This window comes from Ctenopharyngodon idella, chromosome 14 (assembly GCF_019924925.1).
Source record: "Ctenopharyngodon idella isolate HZGC_01 chromosome 14, HZGC01, whole genome shotgun sequence".
Taxonomy (NCBI): Eukaryota; Metazoa; Chordata; class Actinopteri; order Cypriniformes; family Xenocyprididae; genus Ctenopharyngodon; species Ctenopharyngodon idella.
Window position 1 is genome coordinate 30,323,713 of NC_067233.1, and position 11,338 is coordinate 30,335,050.

The window sequence follows — 11,338 nt, forward strand, 5'->3', positions numbered from 1 at the left end:
CTGCCAATAATATGTCTAAGTAAGATAATTTTAAATGCAGAGTTTTACTTTTGTAGTTTTAAAACATATGCAATACAATGATAATTGAGAGATTAACAAATAAACCTTTCTCAAAACCCAGATAAATCATATATTTGAAACTCACATATATGAACATGATCTTGAAATATTACTAACAATTTCAAAGTCATTCTTACACTTACTTTATAAAAATCAGTAAAGATTTCACAGCAAAAAAAAAAAAAAAAAAAGTGAACCACAAGCTGAAGGTGGACGTTTTTACTAAAAGGCCTTTTATTTGAAAAACGATTTTAAAAAAAGACAAAAAATGATCAGACAACAGAAAGCATGTAGTAGATAGAAACAACAGGTTTTTCAGCAATGTTTTGATCATAATCTAGATGCCTTTTAATTTGCATTTCAAATTTGACAGGCTTTCAAACATGCTATATTTTAATTCTATAACAGGTAGGACATCCAGCACAAAATCAGAATGAACTTCCAAGCTTCACCCGCACCGTAACAGCTTCCTAATTTTGGCCATTCATTACACATGTACTGTACACAGAGTGAAAGTCATGGGGTCATATACTGTGTCTTGAAGTGTGTATTGTTGGCTGAATACATATTTACTCATATCAATAGAGGGTATGCATTGACGTCACTTTCCCACCGGAACAAGCCCCGTCAACCGGACTGAGTGGCAAAAGAGCCTGCTGCATAACTAGATTTAATAGGGGAAACTGCGAAAACACAAGTAAAACAAATGATTAAACTAAAGGTTGGACTCGATAGTGTTCCTGTTACAATTAACCAAAGATCCAGTAATCCATGGATATTGACATGCAGCCAGGAATCGTGTTTCCAGACATTTATATGTGCCCAATTATGCAGAATATAAGATGGTAAATATTTAATTGATGAGTTGTCAAAACAATATATAACAATACAATATAAAGGGTATGATTTTACCCCAAAATTCAACATACTGACAGAATGCGTTTTTTGTGTTTTCCGCGGAATTCACACTGAAAACCAATGCTGCCACTCAGTCTTTTTGCCACTCAGTGGGCGTAACCGCAGTCATTCTGGCCAACGGTGACGTCATGTGCATATCCTCTATACACTCTATGCCGATAGTTTTTTCACCAAATGTTACATAATCAGTCTTGATTGTGTTTCAAATCCCTCTGATTATGTGCATAATGGTAATATGCATTAAAAAACGAAACCAATTTTTTGATGTCTCCATTAACACTCTTTTTCATCTTGCCTGAGTTATTCAGGGGTCCCAAAAAGTATTTGTACATTTTAGTTACGCTTGAAAATATGTCTATGCATTAGACAAAAATATCAACCAAGGGGCATTTATTAAAAAAAAAATGTATATATATACTGTATATAGCACAATATTTATTATTTATATTTTGCATGAAATGCAGTGACTTTTGGATATTTTTATTAGGGATGGGTTAAAAATATTAATTTCTCGATTGTAATCAATTCTCATTTTAATGGACTGATACTGATTCTTAAATCCCAAGAATCAATCTTTTAGTCTACGCTGTTTTGCTTTGACGCTGACTCTGAGTTCGCTGACAGATCGCTGTAGCGCCTCAGAGAACTGTCCCTTCTCCTCCACTTTACTACTAGCATGAAATAAATATGAATGAACATTAGAAGATATGTTTAAAGATATGGTATGACTTACCGAAATCTGTATCATGTCTCATGTATGCACTGGAAGGGAGTGAGTCCAGTGGTTGGTTGGCGAAGGGAGTTCTGGGCGTACTCAGCCCAACCCAGGAACTGGTTCCAAGAGTTCTGGTGGCCATGGCAGAAGGTACGTAGGAAGTGGCCGATCTCTTGGATCTTCCTCTCCGTCTGCCCGTTCGACTGCGGGTGGTATCCATATGAGAGGCTTACGGTCACACCTAGGAGGGAGAAGAAGGCTTTCCACACTCTTGAGACGAACTGGGGTCCACGGTCAGATACAATGTCTTCTGGAATTCCATAGTATCTGAATATGTGGTTGAACATGAGTTCTGCAGTTTCCATGGCTGTAGGTAGTCCCTTGAGGGGAATCAGCCGACAGGACTTGGAAAACCTGTCAATCACCACCAGGATACAGGTATTGTTGTTGGAGGCAGGCAGGTCGGTGATGAAATCCACCCCTAGGTGTGACCAGGGTCTGTTGGGAACGGGCAGAGGATGTAGATTGCCAGATAGAAGATGGCGAGGGCTTCTGGAGATGGTGCATTCCTGACATCCCTGTACGTACCTTCTCACATCCCTAGCCATGTTGGGCCACTAGAAGCGCTCCTTTAGCAGCGAGAGAGTTTCATTGGCCCCTGGGTGGCCAGTGCCCAGAGATGTGTGGGATGAATGGATGAGTGGAGTGCACTGAGTCCTGCTGACATACCGCAAACCTGTGGGGCAGCCCGGCGGAGCGTTGGTAGAGGCATTGGAGGAGGGCACGGAAGTTTCAGACAAGTGAATGGGACTCACTAATGTTCTAAGGGAGAATAGGCTCCGGTTCTTCATTGGTTTCTTCCGAGGTGTAGAGACGGGATAGGGCATCTGCCTTCACATTCTTGGGACCAGGACGACAGGAGATACTGAAGTGGAAACGTGTGAAGAACAGCACCCAACGAGCTTGGCGTGGGTTTAATCTCTTAGCATCTCTTAAGTACTCCAAGTTCTTATGGTCAGTGAGTACTGTAAATGGGTGCTTGGCACCCTCCAACCAATGCCTCCACTCTTCCAGGGCCAGTTTGATGGCTAGGAGTTCCCTGTTGCCGATGTTGTAGTTCCTCTCTGCCGGGCTGAGTTTGCGGGAGAAGAAGGCACATAGATGGAATCTGGCTGGATTCCCCTGCTGCTGCGAGACTACCGCTCCTACCCCTGTGGTGGAGGCGTGTACCTCGACGACGAAGGGCTTCTCTGGATTGGGGTGAACGAGGAGTGGTGCGCTGGTGAATGCTTCTTTCAGGGTGTTGAAGGCTTCGTTGGCCGCTGGTGACCAGGACAGAGACTTGGGCTTGCCACGGAGGAGGTTTGTCAGAGGGTATGCGATGGAGCTGTAATTCTGGATGAATCTTCTGTAGAAGTTTGCAAACCCGTGGAATCTTTGGAGCTCTTTGATGGTGGATGGAGCGGGCCAGTTCTTTATGGCTATTACCTTCCCCTCGTCCATTTGGATGCCACTGCTGCTGATGTTACATCCAAGGAACTGCACTGAGGGTTGATGGAAAGAGCACTTCTCGGCTTTGAGGAATAGTTGGAACTCTCTCAGGCATTTCAGGACCTCCGCAACGTGGTGGCGATGTTCGGGATGAAATCCTGGAATACGGAGGGGGCGTTGACCAGGCCATATGGCATAACGCAATATTCATAGTGTCCAGTAGGGGTCACAAAAGCTGTCTTCCACTCGTCCCCTCACGTATCCGGATGAGGTTGTACGCGCTGCGGAGGTCCAAATTGGTGAAGACAGTGGCACCGCGTAGATGTTCCAGAGCCGCTGGGATGAGGGGAAGAGGATAGCGGAACTTCACAGTGATTCTGTTCAGAGCCCGGTAATCGATACAAGGCCGCAAGCCTCCGTCCTTTTTGGCCACGAAGAAGAAGCTCGAAGCAGCAGGGGAAGTGGAAGGACGGATGTAGCCCTGATGTAATGCTTCCTCAATGTACTCCTCCATGGCCTTCTGCTCAGGGATGGATAGTGGGTAGATTTTCCCACAGGGCACTGACTCACCCGGAAGCAGATCGATGGCACCGTCCCATGGCCGGTGTGGAGGCAGCTTGGAAGCTCTCTTCGGGCAGAAAACATCACTGAAGGGGGCGTAACAAGGAGGAATATCCACAGACTGTTTATCCACTGGGCTCTCGATGGAGGTAGAGTAGACAGGTAGCGTCACAGAACGAGGAGCAGGAGGCTGAGGGATGTGAGGGAAACAGTCTGGGAAACAGGTGTCGCCCCACTTCAGGATTTCGCCGGTGGTCCAAGAGATGATGGGATTGTGCTGCTCCAACCAGGGGCGCCCTAGGATCACATCAGCGGTGGAATCCTCCAGAACCAGGAGATGTTGATGTTCCACATGCGGTAATCCAACTTGGAGCTTGACTGGACCAGCACATAACTGGACACACTTACGGCTGAGTGGTTTGCCAGTTACGGAATGGATCTGGTAGATGGACGGCGTGGTTGTGGTCTTGAGTTTGGGCTGGCGGCAGAGGGCACCAGAGATGAAGTTACCGGCTGACCCGGAGTCGAGGAGAGCATTGACTGAAATGGAAACATCGACAGCAGTAAGCATTACAATGGTTGAGAGTGTCTTCATTCTCTTAATGGAGAGAAGAATGGCACTCACCATAGGACGAGCTATGTTTTAATCTAATGTTTTGAGGTGTACGTGTGGGCTGTCAGTCACCGCACCAGTGTGGATATTCACTGTACTTCGGGATTACAGATACTACGTCTTGAAATTATGTCCAAAATAATAAGTTTCACTGGAAAATGTCATCAGAATAAGTAACATGTCTGCCACTTTTGTTCTGACCAACTGAAAAAAAAAAGAAAAACATCTCTGAAACATCGAGTGGAGAGATCCACCTATGGGAAAAGCATCCGTACCTGACCTCTGCAGAAGCATCCAATTGCACCAAGTCTGGCTAGACAGACAGAAGCGCGTAGCCAATGCCAGGTAAGGCCCCACCCCCTTACCTGAGAGCATATATGGGCTGCACGCGCTGCTATTCTCCAGTAAGTATATTCGCTTCTCGTGCGGCAAGCGGGGCAAAGCTGTTGGATCTCTCCACTCAATGTTTCAGAGAACCGGGGTTACAACAGTAACCTATTGTTCTCTTTCATCATCTCATGTTCAAGATCCACCTATGGGAGAGACATGGACAGCTCACCGATTGCCCAATACACACAGTGAGGTTCTGTAAGCCAGAGAAGGATGGTCACCCCAAGGGGGCAGTGCCTGACATGTCCCATAATCATGCACCTGGCAACCCTGATGCACACACATGACTGCTGTGCACAGGCAGGACATGAAACATGTATGAGGCCCACACATGTAAATAAATACAGCAACACATACATACACACCCTGTAAATGCATACAAGGTGACATGAATGTGTGTGGCCTGCCGGCCCATTCACCCCTTGTTCCTTTATTACAATGTGTAAATAGGAAGGGAGAAAGGAAGATAACAAGGCGGGGCTATGAAGACCCCAACCCTAAAGCAGAATGTGCTACCGAGGTTCTGGTGACATCCAGTAGGTAGTAACGCACAAACGTATAAGGAGAAGCCCGTCTGGCAGCAAAGCAGATGTCCTGCAGTGACACACCCCTGAACAAGGCCCAAGAGGTGACTAAGCCCCTCGTGGAATGAGCTCTAATGTTTCATGTGGCCTGCACTCCCATCGATTCATATGCCACAGCTATAGCTTTCACAAGCCAATGTGAGACACGTTGCTTAGATATGGGACTCCGCCTTGTGAGGGGGCGCCCAAGAAATAAAGAGCAGGTCGCTCTTCCAGAAAGCACTGGTCTGTAATGCACGGACAGGACACAGAGCATTCAGCCTCTGATCCTCCATGGAGGAAAAAGGTGGAGGGTGAAAAGCAGACAGCTACAACATCTCAGATGTGAACGCAGGGAAGCACTTAGGTATAAAAGCCAGGTTAGGCTTAAGAAAAACCTTATCTCCACTAAGAGAGAATTTAGTGCACGAGGAATGAACCGAGAGTGCATGTAGCTCACTGACACATTTAGCTGAAGCCAAGGCCAAGAGCAAAACCATCTTGAAGGGCAGCAGCTTTAGGGAAATACTTCCCAGGGGCTCAAAAGGGCATTGAGACAGAGCCTTCAGCTCCATGGAGAGGTCCCATTCAGGAACATTTCTTCTGATGACTGGCAAAGAACAACGGGCACCCTTCATAAATCTGTGGATTAGAGGATGCTGCCCGACCGTTGAGCCCTCAAAGCACACATGACAGGCAGAAATAGCCGCCAGGTAGACCTTAATAGTGGAAAAAGACCTGCCTTTATCCATAAGGTCTTGTAAGAAACACAAAATATCAGGAACTGAGCACTGATATGATGTGAGACCATGCCCATCACACCGACCTTCAAACACCTGCCACTTTACAGCCATATAAAGGCCATGTAGAAATGGCCCTGGCAATCTGTATAGTAGCAACCACATGCGGGGGACGCCATAACGCGTTTAAGTTTGTCCTCTCACGGGCCAGGCCCAGAGAGCCACCCTGTCCAGGTGTGGGTGATAAATCTCCCCGTTCGCTTGAGATAATAGATCTGTGCAGAGGGAGAGGAGCCACAGCTGGACATATAACAGAGGGATTATCTCTGCCAGCCACAGTGCTTTGGGCCACCTGGGTGCTATCAGAATGAGAGACAGGCCCTTCTCTCTCACCCTGGCCAGTGTGGGAATTATCAGGCACAGGGGAGGAAAAGCATACAGCACCACTTTGGGCCATGGGTGGGCCAGTGCGTCTACCCAAAGGGGCACGTCTATTTCCATAGCGAGAAGAACATAGGACAATGGGTGTTTTCGTGCGAAGCGAATAGATCAATGGTTGCCTGTCCGAATCTCATCCATATTATTCTCACTATCTAAGGGGGGAGGAGCCAATCTCTGTAGAGTGGGTTCCCCCTCGATGGATAGTCCGTGCGCCTCTGTTCAGAATGCCTGGAACATGAGTCGCACGTAACGACAGAGGAAAAAACCGCCTGTTCCACACCAAAAGCTTGTGAGCTAGAGCGTGAAGTTTCGACAAGCACACGCCGCCCTGGCGATTGATATTGTGCCACTGCTGTGGTATTGTCACAGCGTACGAGCACATGATGTCCCTGCAGGAGAGGCAGAAAATAATTTAGAGCTTTCCAAATGACCATAAGCTCTAAATAATTTATGAGCGCTGAACGTAGTCTGCTCAGCCATTGTGGCATTCACCGTTCTGTGGTGCGTTTCCCAAAGCAAACTATGGTCGCAAGTTCCGTCGTTACCAATAGAGTTCAATGGGACTTACAACCATAGTTGGCTAACGATGCTTTCGGGAAACGCACCCCTGCGCTCCTGAGTGGCACCCAGCCTGTTGAGGACGCATCTGTCGTCATGACTTTCCGCAACATCACCATCCCCCGAGGGATTTCCTGTGCGTAAAAGTCTGCAATCCTCCAGTGGCGCTGAGCTGCCGTGCTGGCGTCACACACAGAGAGTGGCAGAGATCGCGTAACGGGCTGAAATGTAGTGACAAAACCCATTTCATGAACGCTCTCATTCTCAGAAGTCCTGGAGGCAAAACCTGCAGTCTGAGACGTGCGATATTGCACTTTTGCTCCCTCTCTGAACTACGACACAGTTCATTAGAGGGAGAACATCTAGTGGACAACTAAGGGACGGCATGTGGGGTTGCTGAGAGATGTTCTCTCTTATTAACGAATTCATTTATTCGTTTTAATTTTTTGATTTGTGTTATGGGGAACACTGAGGCAAAAGCCTTTATTAAATTAGTTAGAGCTGTGTGTAGAGTGTGGTGTGGTGACACTGCTTATGCACTTTTTCACACCAATTTCCCTTTTTGAAAAGACATTGGGCAACACGGGGAACAGTGAAGCCTGTGCGTACTTGAAGTGGGCACCCACTGGCAAGGGGGGTGCTGACCTCGCCGACAGATAACTTCCGTCTTTTGAACGGGGGAATACGAAGCTAAGCCAGTGGTTTGTCGCAGATCTTAATAACCCTGTGTAAGCAAATTAGCTCAAAAGAAATATGAATAATTAAGCATAACTTGTTATACTTCATTATAAATATTTGAATCAGTTAGTCAAATTAACCTAATGTCGCTGAATTAATATTACAATCAATTAATCTGTTTGGCCAGCGAATACTCAGTATTGATCGTCTATCAACTTTTCAAAAAGGATATTTTCCGTGGCCACAGAAAAATATCGCTTTATTAGCATGTAGCTGTGATCGTAATCGTTATCAGGGAAATTGGTTTTATAAGCAGATCAGAATCAACTTGCAAGAGTGTGTACACAAGTTTTATTTAACTAAATCATAAACACATAACTAAACTAACAAACACACACATACATGCGTACAGTTTACCAAGGGAAAGAGAGAGCTGAAGCAGAATACAGGAAAGCAAGAAGTTACATTATTGTTTGAAATTCAGCAGATCAACAGCCTTGAGCAAACCATCAGTTTAGTTTTAACAGGCCCTTCTTTAAAAGGGGTAAGGATACTTAATGTATCAAATAATGAGACTAAGTCTGATACTTGCATGTCTCGCCCATTTAAATTAGAACTGTCCTGATGCAATTTGTGGAGGCTCCCGTTGAATCTTTGCTGATATTGTCTTGATGAAAGAGAACCAGATGGATTCAGAGGATCTTTGGTGAATGGAAGATCTAGGCCGAAGCCTGGCTTAAGTTTGGGGTTCCTTAGAAGCTTCTAGTACAGCATCATCTTCACATCAGTGTTTTTCAGTAAAGGAAAAGAGAGAGTGTGATCTTGTGATCAGTGATTTTAAAGAGTGAAGATGCCACACCCTCTTGAGGTGTCTGAGCCAATAAGGAGTTGTCCCCTCGGAGGAAACTTTACGAGTCTTTGTGCCTTTGGCAGGATATTAGCATAAGACACTGGATTGGATGAATGAGAGAAGAACTTTCTAGATTCTTATAATACTAATGTGTCACAGAGTTAGCAACATGTAACATTAATTACCAAATAGGAAACGGAAGTTGGAGTCCATCGCTACCAAACATGCTACCCATGAGATTTTAATTAACCATAATATGCAACTCTGAATCATTAATACCAAAAGAGTTCAAAAGAGAGAATTAATACATAGGCCAAATCCTATAAAAGGAAAATCATGAGATGGGAAAATTGGATACATGTTTATACATTTCTCAAGTGGTTATATATAGAATATGTAGGATTAAAAGGGGTTTATTTGTCCTTCTCAACAAGAGTTAAGTCACAAGTCTGCAAATTCCTGAAGGTAATAAAACAGGAACAGGAGGTGTATCCTAGGATAGGTGTATCCTGCCTGTGTGTTGCAGTTGTGGGGGATGGGTTAACAGAACTTGTGAGGGAGAGTTTCTGGATTATTCATTAAATAAAATGAATAATTATGTGTCTGGTTCAGATGCTACACCTGCCTGCATATGGAAATGGCGTCCGATAGCAGGGGGGGTCTTAGGCGGCCGCACAGAGGGCATCTGACGTGGTGCAGGCTTTCTTAGAAGGCAACGTTTAAAAACCTTCTTCTCCATATACTTGGCATCCCAGCGCTGTTGCATTAAAGCGATGGCAGGACCAAAGAAAGCCTGGCCAGGCTCAACCTGCGCTCCCACGATGCGCCGCTCTTCACTATTGGGGAGATCAGATAGATTAAGCCACAGTTCACATTCTCTTCACACGGAGAGAGTCATAGAACACCCGCTAGCTTGGACGGCTTGACAACAAGGCTTTATAAGAGGCCTGGTGAATGGACGCGGAAAAGCAATCCATTTTGCTGAGGAGAACAGGCTTGGGAGGGGCGAGCAGCCCACCTTGAGCGGGGTTAATGTGTCTGGCGATATAGGGCTCAATGGCGGGGGGGTGACCCATACCGAGAGCGGCCATATCCTCAACATTCAGACCCTCGAGACCGTGTTAGATGTCGAACGGGACTCCCAGCAATGTTTAATGTGTTTAGCACAAGCAAGGAGGATAGGGAAAAACTATCTCTTGGGCCGGGAGGGGGTCCCAGGAGTTTTGGTCAGAGGAACTTTGAAAGGCCGGCCATTCGATGTTGAGGGGAGCGGCCGCTCGTTCACAAACCTCAAAGAAGACCGAAAGCAGCGGGAGCGTTCGTCTGAGGCATCACAGATGACGGGATGGCATCCTCGTCTTCCGAGCCGTCAAGAAACCCAACATTGTCCTCGTCCCCGGCAGCCGGGTGGCTCATCCATAAAAGGGGTTTCTACACCACAAAAGAGGCCGCACCGCGGGAGTCCCCCGTGTGTGCACCTGCATTGCCTTTTTTTCCCATCAGAGTTGGACAGACATAAATCAGAGCGCCATGCTACAGTGCGCGGAGAAATCAATAGCCTCTTCGGCGTGTTTACGGCCCATACACACAACACAGTAAGGATGGAAATCCCTAGCGGCAAAAAGGGCGCCGCACTCAGCCGGGCAGGCACGAGACTGGTATTCCCCGGGGGGCCATTGTGGGTTTAGATAGAGCCATCAAAGAAATAAACGCATAATCCGACAGGCGGGCAGTCGTAGAACAGGGGAAAATAGTGAAGAGAGCGAGGCGGGCAGCCTGCTAAACAGTGCAAGCATGGGTGGCTTGCAGTAATTACTTAACCTGGCTGATAGGACAAACACGTCCAGCGGAGGCTGATCCCAAAAGATGTGTCCTCCTGCAGACAATAGTGAAGTCCATAAAACCACGAGCTGAGTGTACAATATTCCAGAGGTCGCGAGAAGCGAATGTCAACTACAAAGCGCGTGCAGCCCATATATGCTCTTAAGTAAGGGGGTGGGGTCTTACCTGGCATTGGCTACGCGCTTCTGTCTGTCTAGCCAGACTTGGTGCAATTGAATGCTTCTGCAGAGGTCAGGTACGGATGCTCTTCCCATAGGTGGATCTCGAACACGAGATGATGAAAGAGAACTGCCAATGGTGATTAAATCTAATGTTCGCAAAGTTAGCTCATATCACATCAAACCATGCAAATTATTATTATTGTTATACTTTGTTCTCAAATTTTGAATTTTAACAACATTGCGTAACTACATTTATTTAGTGTGTATTAACATCATCCAATTAGCATTATCTACCCAATGAACCAATAAAATGTCTTACCTGACCAGCAGAAAAAAGCAATCTCTGTGTCTGTTTCAAACCCGTTCAAAACATGGAGTTCATGCCACCTTTCAGAAGCCCTGCCAATATTTATTCTTTTCACATGGGCCCAGTCACGGTCACTTTCCCATTTTTCCTGTTTCCACTCCACAGTCCAAAGTCTTTTGCTTTTTACTACTGGTGATTCATCAGTTGTCAATGATGATGGTTGTTTTTACCTTTCTTGATTACAATCCACCATCAAAATGACATGTTTAATTATTCCAGCTACTGTAAAAAGAGGCTACAAATGACCGCCACCTGCAGCAGGAGATAGTTTTGAACACTGGCTGGTTATGTACTTGCTCAATAATTGATTTTGGATAGGATTTTTAACCAAAAAAGTTATGGACTGCAGCTTTAAATAGGACATCCTTGATGACGTATGCAGCCTTCAAA